Below are 12,777 nucleotides of genomic sequence, written 5' to 3'. Positions count from 1 at the left end.
GTCACTGTCTCCCGCGTTAGGGAGGTAGCGCAAGAAAACAAACAAAAAATTGGCCCAACCCACCCACATACACATGTATATACTTTGCTTATATATATATCCTATGATAAGCTGTTAGAGGGAAGAACTCGTACATATACAGCAGGTGAAGTTAGAATATATGAGAGGAACATCTTGATATACCTTGAACTGAAAATGTTGACTCTCGAAGCTATTGAATCTGTAGAATTACGTATTCTGTTGTTTCTCTTCAGTCAACGGGGCTAGCGAGATGTGCTAGTAGTGGTTCTGAGGAGCATAAGCGTACTTTTTCCAAGGCATTTAGACTTAAAAAGACTGGCTAAGTACCACGCAATGCGAGCTGGTAGGAATGAATACTACACCTGGCCATCTCGTCAACAGAGACGGTAGTGGATTGGTTATCTTAGACTCAAAGAGTGCTCTTGCCTTGCTCAACTCTCCTCATGTTTCATGTAGGAAGATAGTACGGGATACGAAGATGCATCGTCTGTGAGCCAGTAAAAATGAAAATCAGCTCATTCGCACAGATGCCACTACATACTAGATTTCATGGCAGTGACAAGGTGCATATGTTTGCCAAGGAGGCTTGGTCTAGGCTAGTGGAAAAGGCGGACAAAATTCTTTAATTCGTCTGTAAGGATTTCGAAATTGAATCTAGGGAAAGATCTTCACATTTTACAATTAACCGGTGCGTCCACACCCTAAGTATCAAGTTGGGTTTTGGTCGCTCTATTTGAGAAAAGACTTAGATAGAAGGAAGCACAGTGACGAGCGTCCAAGATGACCTCTCGGCAAACGTTTTGCCTCGAATGAGGCGAGGTGCTTTATCTTTCACAGTACTGTTAACATACGGAATGATTTACTCCTTGGAACAGTTAAGATCACCATCAGAAAAAGAGTTTGAAGACAAACTTGGTACGTTCTTCGCATCACGTCTTCAACGGACATTATTTTCGACTCCGTAACTACATGTATAGTTTACAGGTAGTTTTCTTTAAGTCATATGTATACACTCTTTTCCTCCTGCGTCATCAGTCGCAGAGTTTCTGATCCCTTCTACCTTCATAAATAGTCTCGAAAGAATCCAGTGGTCTGTTGCTCTTCGAGTACCTCTGTATTTGTATCTGCATAAAGCACTTGGATCATTTCTAATTACACGAAAGGGATCGACTCTGCGATGTTGTTACATCAAAGAGGAGACTGGTTACAAATAAACGTGGCAAGTAATTGATAGAAAAGTCATATGATTCTAAAAAAAAAGATGAGTTAGGAGCTTTTCAAACGATCACGGGGCAATTATACCACTCAGTAACCTTATATTTTCAATTCAAGGCCTTCTGACAATTCCCTTTTGGGGAATTATATGACAGTTCAATGAGAGTGTTGCAGGAGGATACTAATATCATCCTAGATTCGATTGTCCTTACAGGATTGATGAAGCTTCTGTAGCACTCGATTATACAATGGATTCAGTTGGATGTGTTTGATTATGCCTCTGCACACTGGTGTATATTGAGAGTTGAATGTATTAAGCTTCTTGCCGTGGAAGTACACTTTTATCACTTAAAGATAAGTGAATAAAGTGAATAATACAGTGAAATGTATGCATATGGCGCTAGAATCAGCCTCAAGCCTACTTTTACGTGGCTGGCAAAATCCTGTACCCAGACTTAAGGTTTGACATACGCATGTGTTTTTCTCCTTGCAACATGACATGATATATCAGAAGCCTTCATCAGGTTTTGCTTTCTGGGACTTCTGTGAGGTAAATACTACAAGGTAATTCTCATTCGTTTATATCCTCGGTAAGAGCAGTTCAGTTCATTTATTCTATACAACCATTAGTAGATACAGAGGCACCGGACCCTGTAACTTTTCGTCCTGTCATAAATGAAATTAACGTTCGGCGTGTCAAATGTCGGTCAGACTTCCGTCTTGAGTCTATGAAGAACACAGTGTTCATAGCTGGTGATGATCATACTGAAGTGCTCCTTACGGCTTAGGTCAATACTCCTGGTAACACCAAGAAGCTCGGTGATTTGAGCAGTCTGAAGAGGGTTGGGGCCCTTGTGAGTCAATAGGGGTCGAATACGGTTTGAAGCGAGGCTGATGTGTGTATGACTACGATCTTAGTTTCGCTGGTCGGCGCTAGTCTAGCTGTGAAGTCTTGGTAAGGTTGTTATGGAGGGTGTTGTAGTTGTGAGAGAGAGCTGATGTCAAGGCTATAAACAGATTCATGGACTTACTTCTGTTGAACAGATACATTTAACAATATATACTTCAACGTCTCCTCGTAATTCTGCGTCTGATCACGGTTCTGTGGTTGTACTCAATAGACATATATATACACGTTAAAGCATCAGCGTGGAGTCGTATGTGTCTGGGGAGTCGCGATGGGAACAAGAGCGGATGATATGCCATATCTCCAGGGTAACGGAGAAGTTATCAACCCATGCAAACTATAACTGTTACCTCGAAGTCATGGCTGTGTTGGGAGGTCACTGAACACTGAAAGTCCCGCGTGAATACATGCATGTAGAGCTGTGTACGTGGAATGCTTAATGCCTCCTGTGTACGTGCATCAGGCATGGTTGGGTGTCGTAAAATTTCATCGTATAATTTGAGGGTTGTTGGACTCGGGGTGTGTTAGAGTCTGGTGATGGTGGTTTGTTGCAGTGGTCGTAGTGAAAATCACTGGGACAATTGCAGTGACGTCGGTATTACCAGCAGAGGAAGGTGTAGTATAAACAGCAGCTGTGACTATAGTAGTATGTCACAGTGACTGTAAAAGTAGTATTAGTATAAGTATTGGTGGTCGCAAGAGTGACTGTGGTTCCAGTACTAGTGCAAGTATCATATAAGCAAAAAGTGAACAATAAGTTAGAACAATTGTACCAAATGTACCAGAAGACTTAAGTTTGTTTGTTACAGGTGGCATAACTATTATCATTATTCTTTTATTATTATTATTATTATTATTATTATTATTATTATTATTATTATTATTATCATTATTATTATTACTATTATTATTACTATTATTATCATTATTATCATTATTATTATTATTATTATTATTATTATTATTATCATTATTACTATCATTATTATTATTATTACCAATATTATTATTATTATCATTATCATTATTATCATTATTCTATTATTATTACTATTATCATTATTGTTATAATTGTTGTTATTATTATTATCATTATTATTATTATTATTATTATTATTGTCATTATTATTATAATTGTTATTATTATTATTATTATCATTATTATTATTATTACTGTTATTATTATCATTATTATTATTATCATTATTATTATTATTATTATCATATCATTATTATTATTGTTATCATTATCATTATTGCTATTATTATCATTATGATTATGAATACCTTTATCACTATCATCATTATCATTATTGCTATGATTTTCTCTGTAGGAGAGAATTATATACTTTCTGCTCAGTATCTTCTCAGCAACAAAGGCTTATTGTGGCACTTACTGTGCCCCTCTAGCAGTAGCATCAACAGTATCACTAGTAACAGGAGCATAAGCGAACCCAGTAACAGTAACAACTGCAGTCAAAAAGGAGCAGGAACGATTGCAACAGCACACACAACAACAGGAACAACAGTAACCAAAGAAAACTGCCCCCATAGCAGTAGCAATTACCAAAGTAGTGGTAACAATGACAGTGGCACAAAACAAGACCAAAAGTCACTACTGCAACAACAGCAGCTGTCGTAGTAGCAACAACAGTAACTTCAAGAACCGCAACAGGAACAGGAGCACTTGAGGTCACAGGTTACCCCAATAGCACCATTTATCAGCAACAGTAACAACAGCAGAGTCAGACATCTCCATGGGAGTAATAATCGCAATAGTAGAATCTTCAGTAATTCTGACAGCAACAGCAGCAAGCAACAACAGATGTATCTGAGTCCACAACAGCAGCATTAACAGTATCAGCAATGAAAACAGCCTCACAAACCATCCGAACGACAAACAGAAGATGTATATGAAGCAACAGCACCGGAAGTAACAGCAGCACGACTAGACACAACAATAACAGCAGCAGCAGAAACTACAATACCTTTATCAAGGCAGCATCTACAACAGCAGCGCACAGCAACAGAAGCCAAAAAATGACTGCAGGAAACAGCAACAGTGACATCATTTACAGAACAACAGTGACGTTATTTACAGAGCAACAGTGAAATTATTTACAGAGCAACATTGAAGTTATTTACAGAGCAACAGTGACGTTATTTACAGAGCAACAGTGACATTATTTACAGAGCAACAGTGACGTTATTTACAGAGCAACAGTGACGTTATTTACAGAGCAACAGTTACATTATTTACAGAGCAACAGTGACATTATTTACAGAGCAACATTGGCATTATTTACACAGCAACAGTGACATTATCTACAGAGTCGCCTGACAACGAACTCCCACAGTGAGCAGAGTCAGGAAAACACCCACAGTGAACTGAGCCAAGACCACTGGATTAAGCCAGCCACCATTCCATAGAGCCAAGACTACTGAACTCAGCCAGCCTCCATCTAGGAGAGCCTAGACCACTGGACTAAACTAACCTCCATCCAGTACCAATGATCATCCCGTTATTCCACTCCGAAACCTCTGTCTCTCTACGCCAGATATTGTGGACTTGATTGCACCTTATTACGCCAATTATCTACGGCTAGAATTAAAAAACTACTTCCTACCATTTATTAGGGGGAAATCACCTTTAACTCCAGGTAGATAAGGTCTCAAATGCAGTCAAATCTGTGGAGAGGGGGAAAAAAGCCAGTGGGATTATAACAGAGGAGCTGAAGGAGGAGGAATATAAAAAAAAAAAAAACTCCGTCAAGTCTTCGTAATTGTTAATGGATACAAAACATGAGTTTAATTACCAAGGATATGGAGATGATTTATCTCAGGTCTTAGCGAGAGTCGGAGGGAGGGAAGAGAATGAGAGATGAGCAGCCTTTCGCTCAAAGTAACAGTGATTACGGTCAGGGAATCTCGGATAATGGGGGCGTAATGAGGAGACGAGAGAGGCTGGCAGGTTAAAAGAAGAGAGATCTTACAATTCCTGGGCCAGAAACAAGAAAGGGAACACGACCAAAGGTAAGAAGCTTTTTACATACTGTAATAACTGTGGTAAGAGATTATTCACTGTGGGTTCCCAGGTTCAGAAGTCATTGTAAGATTGTTTATTAAAGGATATTATTTCAGTCGCAAATGCACAAACGTCGCCTCATTTCATTAGAGATGGTTGGGCTAACGTTTTCTGGGACGGGTGGCCAGTCTTCCCTGTGTAGCGTAGCAATGTTATAGCCTACAACAGCGGTAGTGACATCTATACAGTTCTCTCTAGTACACTGTTTTCAAAACTGCCTCGAAAGTCTTTATAGTTTTCTTGTTTTCCAAAGATTTTTTTCTGAAAAAGACTTTGCACCTGAATTGTCATCATGTATCATGTGGTCGGAAGTCTCCATCTAATATGATCATAAAATCTCTACTGTAATTCTAGGACATAAGAATATCGATTCCGATTATAGTATAAAGTATTCGATTCCTTTTACACATCTTTAACACTTCGGACTCCCAGGCCTGCAGCTAATATAACAGTTTACAGTAGTCTCTAATATTAATACCACAAAGCATTTCCCCTTCGGCGATATGGCCTCGTTTTCATACACTCTATTGCCGTGCTGAGCGTCGGGTTATCATAAATCATCACCACGCATACATTTTCGTTGAAATACACAATATCACGCTAGTAATTCACACATCGCATTTTCATACATCAACACCTAATGGCCCTGTGTGTCAGCGTGGCTTACCAGATCATCTGCATATGGTAATAAAATATCTAGTTTTATAATACCAAAAGAACAAACTGTTTCCATATATATATATATATATATATATATATATATATATATATATATATATATATATATATATATATATATTTATACCATGTTTAAACTCATATGTGTGTATGCACACACACACACACACACACACACACACACGTCAGCCCAAGCCAGTTTGCCATTGGTTGGCCAACTCTGAGGGATGATAAAGACCTGGGTTTGGTGTGGGCCGACTGCCGCGCCGAAGATTCGATCCCATAAGACCGTGCTGATTTATGGTCAGTAACGTTAACCATGACACCATGGAGGGCCCATCTTTTCAACAAAAAGAAGAAAAAGAAGACCCGGCGTGTGCATGCCGTTCACCGCAGGAAAATGTAGAATTAAGAACAACGAGTCGTGTGAGAACGAGAGACTGTATGTTTGTTGTCTAAACACCCTGAATCCCACACATACCCAAACGCTTGTGCCCCTGGAACAAGTCAATTCCAAATAGGTCTTGGGCAGCGGTAGGTGGAATCCCTCGTGAATCCCATCCACCTTTAGGCCTTCCCATCAACCTCGATTCGTCTCCCTACCTCACAGCTCCCTCTGGGCAACAGACCACTATGTCTAGGGTTAGAGAGCCCGGATATGGGGTGAGAAGGGACACCCACCTCCTGTAAGATCTATTTTCGGATTCCCAAGTCGAGTATACTGGTCACTGGAATCTTATCGTTCACCATTTTCTCCTACTCCAACCAACAAGAGCTCAAAAGCTCAATTTTCATTTCCATGATAAAAGAGATTGAATTACTGTGGTCTAGATGTTCATCCTATGAACTATAATGTTCATGGGTTAAGATAAGCTACAGAGGGTCTTTGTTAGATCATTGCAAGACATATAAGTATATTAGGTATTACACAGTCAGGCCATCACACTCATTTCAAGTCTTCTTTACGTAGCTGACTCTTGTTTGATAGGAAGTGAGGACGAAACCCTAGAGTTCCAGGTAACTCATTACATAATCCATGTGCTGTGTCATCTCGGCTCAATGTACATTCTAAGTATTACAGTAACATCCAATTCAAATTAGAAATACTGCTCTACGGAAAGAGCAAAGTCTGCCGCTAATAAACTTGGAGTCCTGTTTAAATGCCGGGCTATCTGCTCTTCTGAACAGTTGTTCCGCTTATACAAAGGATTGATTCGTCCTTGTATAGAGTTTTGCTCTCGCATTTGGGATGGCTCTACCCCTACACTCTTACTTGCCAGAGGTGAATAGAAAGTTGTACGATTCATAAACTCTCCCAGGCTAACTTTAAAACTTGACCCGCTTGCCCCACACAATAATGTTGGTTCATTTTCTATCTTCTGTATGTATTACATTGGTTTTTGCTTCAGAGAGCTGGCTGCTTGTGTGCTCCCACTACGAGCTAGACCAAACGATACACGGCAAACTGCTGCGTCATATGATTACTGTGTGGCCGTTTGCAACTGAAGAGTCAGCCGTTTTGATAACTGTTTCTTCTCCTACGCCTCGAAGCTTTAGAACTCTCTACCCTCTCATGTCTTTGTCAGTAACTATGAACTTGCTCATTTAGATTTGAAAGACATGTTTTCACTTCCTCCAAAAGTCGTAGATACTTTTCCTTGTCTCTTCTTCCTTTTTTTTTTTTTTTTTTACCACACACTGTTTCAATTAAGACTCAGCCTTGATATGGACTCATGTCCGTGACTGGATCCCCAACGCCAAAAAAAATATATATTCATATACATACATTCTTTCATATATGTTTTATGAAGGTGCGCGTTTCTATGCACTTTATCCGCATATATATATATATATATATATATATATATATATATATATATATATATATATATATATATATATATATATATATATATTATTTTATCATACTTTGTAGCTGTCTCTCGCGTTAGCGAGGTAGCGCAAGTAAACACACGAAAGATTGGCCCAACCCACCCACATACACATGTAAACACATACACGTCCACACAGCACATATACATTCCTATACAACTCAACGTATACATATATAAACACACACAGACATATACATATATACACATGTACAGAATTCATACTTGCTGCCCTTATTCATTCCTGTCGCCATCCCGCCACACATGAAATGACATCGCCCTTCCCCCGCATGCGCGCGAGGTAGCGCTAGGAAAAGACGATAAAGGCCACATTCGTTCACACTCAGTCTCTAGCTGTCATGTGTAATGTACCGAAACCACAGCTCCCTTTCCACATCCAGGCCCCACACAACTTTCCATGGTTTACCTCAGACGCTTCACATGCCCTGGTTCAATCCACTGACAGCACGTCGACCCCGGTATACCACATCGTTCCAATTCACTCTATTCCTTGCACGCCTTTCACCCTCCTGCATGTTCAGGCCCCGATTGCTCAAAATCTTTTTCACTCCATCTTTCCACCTCCAATTTGGTCTCCCACTTCTCCTCGTTCCCCCCATCTATGACACATATATCCTTTTTATCAATCTCTCCTCATTCATTCTCTCCAAGTCACCAAACCATTTCAAAACACCCTCCTCTGCTCTCTCAACCACACTCTTTTTATTACCTCACATCTCCCTTACCCTTTCATTACTTACTCGATCAAACCACCTCACACCACATATTTGTCCTCAAAAATCTCATTTCCAGCACATCCACCCTCCTCCGCACAGCTCTATCTATAGCCCACGCCTCGCAACCATATAACATTGTTGGAACCACTATTCCTTCAAACATACCAATTTTTGCTTTCCGAGTTAATGTTCTCGCCTTCCACACATTTTTCAACGCTTCCAGAACTTTCACCCCCTCCCCCACCCTTTGGCTCACTTCCGCTTCCAAGGTTCCATCCGCTGCCAAATCCACTCCCAGATATCTGAAACACTTCACTTCCTCCAGTTTTCTCCATTTCTCACATACATTCTTCAGAGCAAACACCTAATCCCTACATTCTCTGCCACTTCTGAAACCACACTGCTCTTCCCCAATCTGGTGCACTGTACATGCCTTCACCCTCTCAATCAATACCCTCCCATTTCATGTGTGGTGAGATGGCGACGGGAATGAATAAGGGTAGACAGTATGAATCATGTACGTGTATATGTGTATATGTCTGTGTGTGTATATACATGTATAAGTTGAGATGTATAGGTATGTATATGTGCGTGTGTGGACGTGTATGTATATACATGTGGTTGTAGGTGGGTTGGGCCATTCTTTCGTCTTTTTCCTTGCGCTACCGTGCTGACGCATGAGACAGGGACAACGTATAATAAATATATATATATATATATATATATATATATATATATATATATATATATATATATATATATATATATATATATATATATATATATATATATATATATTGTATTTAACGGATAAACAGAAAGGTTGAAGACTAGTAAAGTGTGATGGTAGAAGCATGACAATGTACTGTGGGATATGCCTCTGTCCATAATGACAAGTCTCATCTAAACGATATCTAAAAGAATATCCACAGTATCAAGGCCTTCCAAGGTTGAAGGTATGAGCCAAATGCATACAGGAAATGAGGAAAGTGTTAATAAAAAAAAACGCTGAGAAAAAAAAAGATTTTCTTTCAAAGGTAAGAGAAGGAAGCTAATTCTCGGCAAGGCTGACCACTATGCGGAATATACTGGGATCTGTACACCTCCTGGAATACAACCTACCATCATTTCTACCCTTGTGGATCCTATTACGGGGTATTGAGCAGACGGAGGTTGATTATCAGATCCCACATTTGCGTCAGTTTTCATTAGCAAGGCGCCTGAGGAGGGGAGCAAGAGGAGATGCTGTTGCCTGCAGGGGAGCTTTATGGGCAGATAAATGATACATATATATATATATATCTTTCATACTATTTGCCAATTCCCGCTTTAGCGAGGTAGCGTTAAAAACAGAGAACTGGGCCATTGAGGGAATATTTTCTCTCTCTCTCTCTCTCTCTCTCTCTCTCTCTCTCTCTCTCTCTCTCTCTCTCTCTCTCTCTCTCTCACTCACACACACACACACACACACACACACACACACTTGTTCTCTCTGATTTAGATATGTTTGAAAGACACCTGTTATTTCCTCTCTCCTATCATAATGAAAAATTACGTCTCTTTCGATAATTTTCCTTGTTGCACACATTGTCTACTCTCTTTTTTCGATTAGATTAAAAGGATTAGATTAAAAGAGTTAGATTAAAAGGATTAGATTAAAATGATTAGATTAAAAGGATATTGATATATTTCTCTTGTCGTAACGATTTTGTCTTTGTACCCTATAATTCAGATATGACTGGGATTATCATGGAGGCAAGAGACCAGATTGGCAGAAATGGACAAACTCTCAGAGGAACTAAAGTTGGTGGAGATTGCATCTGAGATGGGCAAGATTAGGGTCATCTTTGCAGCTTATTGATAAGGTTTTATTGGAAGATACGGAATAAGCACGGGTTGGAAGACAAGGGGAAAAGGGAGGTAGCCAGCGTATGACTGTGAAAGAAAAAGTAGGATGCATGTAAAAGACAGATAACAGAAGACCTGATAAATCATATCGTAATTATCTGTAATTCTTTGTAGTAAAAAGGCAATAAAGGAAAAGGCATGAGTTTTACAAGCCATCGTATAATTCTGACGAAATCTAACGGGCGTAAAAGCGTTATGCGGAAAATAACGAGGGTATAGATGATTGAACAGCCATGTGAAACATTGCAGTTATCAGAACCCCAAATTACCAGGCTTTGGAGTCTTCAAGACTTAGCGCTATCGCTGCAGTGCCCTGGGCCCATTCAACGTGTTCCATGGTCATGGAATTCGGGACTCTTAAGACGGATAATTTCCGCTGAATGACAATCGCTTTCCTGTGAACTTATTGAGTCACTTTCCAGTGAAGCTTCGAATCACTATCTCGTGTGAATTCTCATACTCTCTTAAAGCCTCCTTATGTCCATCGAATCACGTCCATGGATTATTGACCCATTACCCACTGAAATCGTGATTGACATAGACTCATTATTCACTCTTCCTGAGCCTGGATATAGGAAAAGATAATGAAAGAGATGAAAAAGCTTGGTGTGTGGTGACACACACTCCACATTCAGTTTTATATAAAGGTACAAAAAGCGATTCCTTTATGTAACTTTGTGGATGGGCAAAGAAATCCTGCGACTCATCGAAGCAAATTTGATGTTAATCTGGACTATTGATTTTTCATCTTCATCTGTACAGTTCGAGAGAGCTGGGAAGGTTTCAACGCTCTAAGTCACTCGTTTGATGTCCAAAAGGAAAAGAAATTGTTACGGACGAAGGAAACGAAACTTGTATCAAACAAGCCTTTACTGACAGACAACTAGTACTGAAGTTTTTCACGTATATATTTCACCTGGAGAATTATGGGTAGAAAATACGCTAAAATATGATGGGGAAAAAACTAGTCTTACCTCAAGAAAAGCTATGAGCTCGCTATATTTTCTGATCACAAACTGCCCACTTCCTAATTCCTTGTTCTTAGAAGTCGGACGTGTCTCAAAATGATACTGAAAGGAGTTAAAACAGTAAGCAGTAAAGAGAGATCATCCCTGGATAAGGAAGGTAGGAGATTCCCTGATGTGACAAGCAAATGGGTAAAGGTTTAGCCATGGTGGCTAGGCCCAATGATAGGAGTTTTGGACGGATCATTAACGAAAACGTAAGACATATGGTGGAGACAAGGAGAAAACAGTGTGAGGCACCCCACTATAATGGGAGGTCTTGGAGCCCCAAGAAACTAAGGGATGTGGGTAGAGGGGCCAGTGGAGGAAAGAAAAGGACCCCTTAGATAGAGTTGGATGTGAATAGGGGCCGGGTGGTAACAGTAGGGAAGGATGGTCACCCTTGGGAGTGAAAGTTCTAAGCTGTGGGAGGGTGAGAATGAGAATCGTTTCTCGAACTCTGAAAGGATGGAATGGACGGTGTTGGACTTGGAGAGGAGCAGGTTGTGGGAGGGTTGATGGAGAAGGGTTTGATGAAGCGACAGAGGGACATAGAGGAATAAACATAGTGTGTACAAAATAGGCATGATCTTCACTGTTCGAGCAGAAATGAAGTACTTGTTGTGCGAGGGAATACTTCCCAACTCATTTCCTACAGCCATACACGCTGTCTCTGTCGTCCCCAGTGCCTGGCTATATGTCCTTTACCCTTCTGTATTATACTCCCTAATCATCTACATTTCCCCTATACCAAATACTCTTTCTATCCACAAATAATCCCTAAACTTGTGTATTTACTCCACACCAACAAATACTTCTTTACATTCCCACAAGTTCATTCACAATCCTCTTAACATATTCTTCACATCCCTACACATCTTGACCAGTCTCAGAATCTCATGTGGGGAAAGCTTTTTCTTGCAGCTTTATCACTGCACTGCCGCTGTCACGATGCTTCGTATTATATGTCCTCTTTTAGACATATAATCAGCATGATTTGGTTCATGCAACTAGGCTTCATTTTTTAACTCCATTTTCATCCTGGTGTTGTATGTGAGAGTTCCACCAAGAGTTTCTTCGTCAGAGTTCCTGGTAATGGCTCAATTTTCACGGAAAGTTACAATGGCTGTGATTTTCCCCCTCCGAAAATGTCGTTCTCGTCTTAAAGAGAACTGGTAGCTTGACCTGGCCTTTTGTTGTAGTATAATTCATATCAAAGTACCGTATTTTCCCCTTAAGATTGTTAAGGATAGTCTCATAGGCCTTTCCCATAATTTGAAGAAATTCTTTTCTCACGAGATACTTTCTAAACATTCAAGCTACTTTCTTC

The 12,777-nt window shown here is 39.9% G+C and overlaps 1 long non-coding RNA gene across 1 annotated transcript in view; it reads left to right on the top strand.

Moving 5' to 3' along the window:
• LOC139749689 (uncharacterized) overlaps positions 1-10,575 on the top strand; it is an 87,941-nt gene extending 77,366 nt beyond the window's left edge. Inside the window, exon 3 of the long non-coding RNA XR_011713015.1 lies at positions 10,268-10,575. This is a non-coding gene — a long non-coding RNA (uncharacterized lncRNA). The remainder of the gene's footprint in view (positions 1-10,267) is intronic.
• The last annotated feature ends 2,202 nt before the right edge of the window (positions 10,576-12,777 follow it).

This window comes from Panulirus ornatus, chromosome 8 (genome assembly GCF_036320965.1).
Source record: "Panulirus ornatus isolate Po-2019 chromosome 8, ASM3632096v1, whole genome shotgun sequence".
In the NCBI taxonomy this organism is placed as follows: domain Eukaryota; kingdom Metazoa; phylum Arthropoda; class Malacostraca; order Decapoda; family Palinuridae; genus Panulirus; species Panulirus ornatus.
Note: the sequence above shows the minus strand (reverse complement) of the source record. Positions and strands in the feature narration are given on the sequence as shown.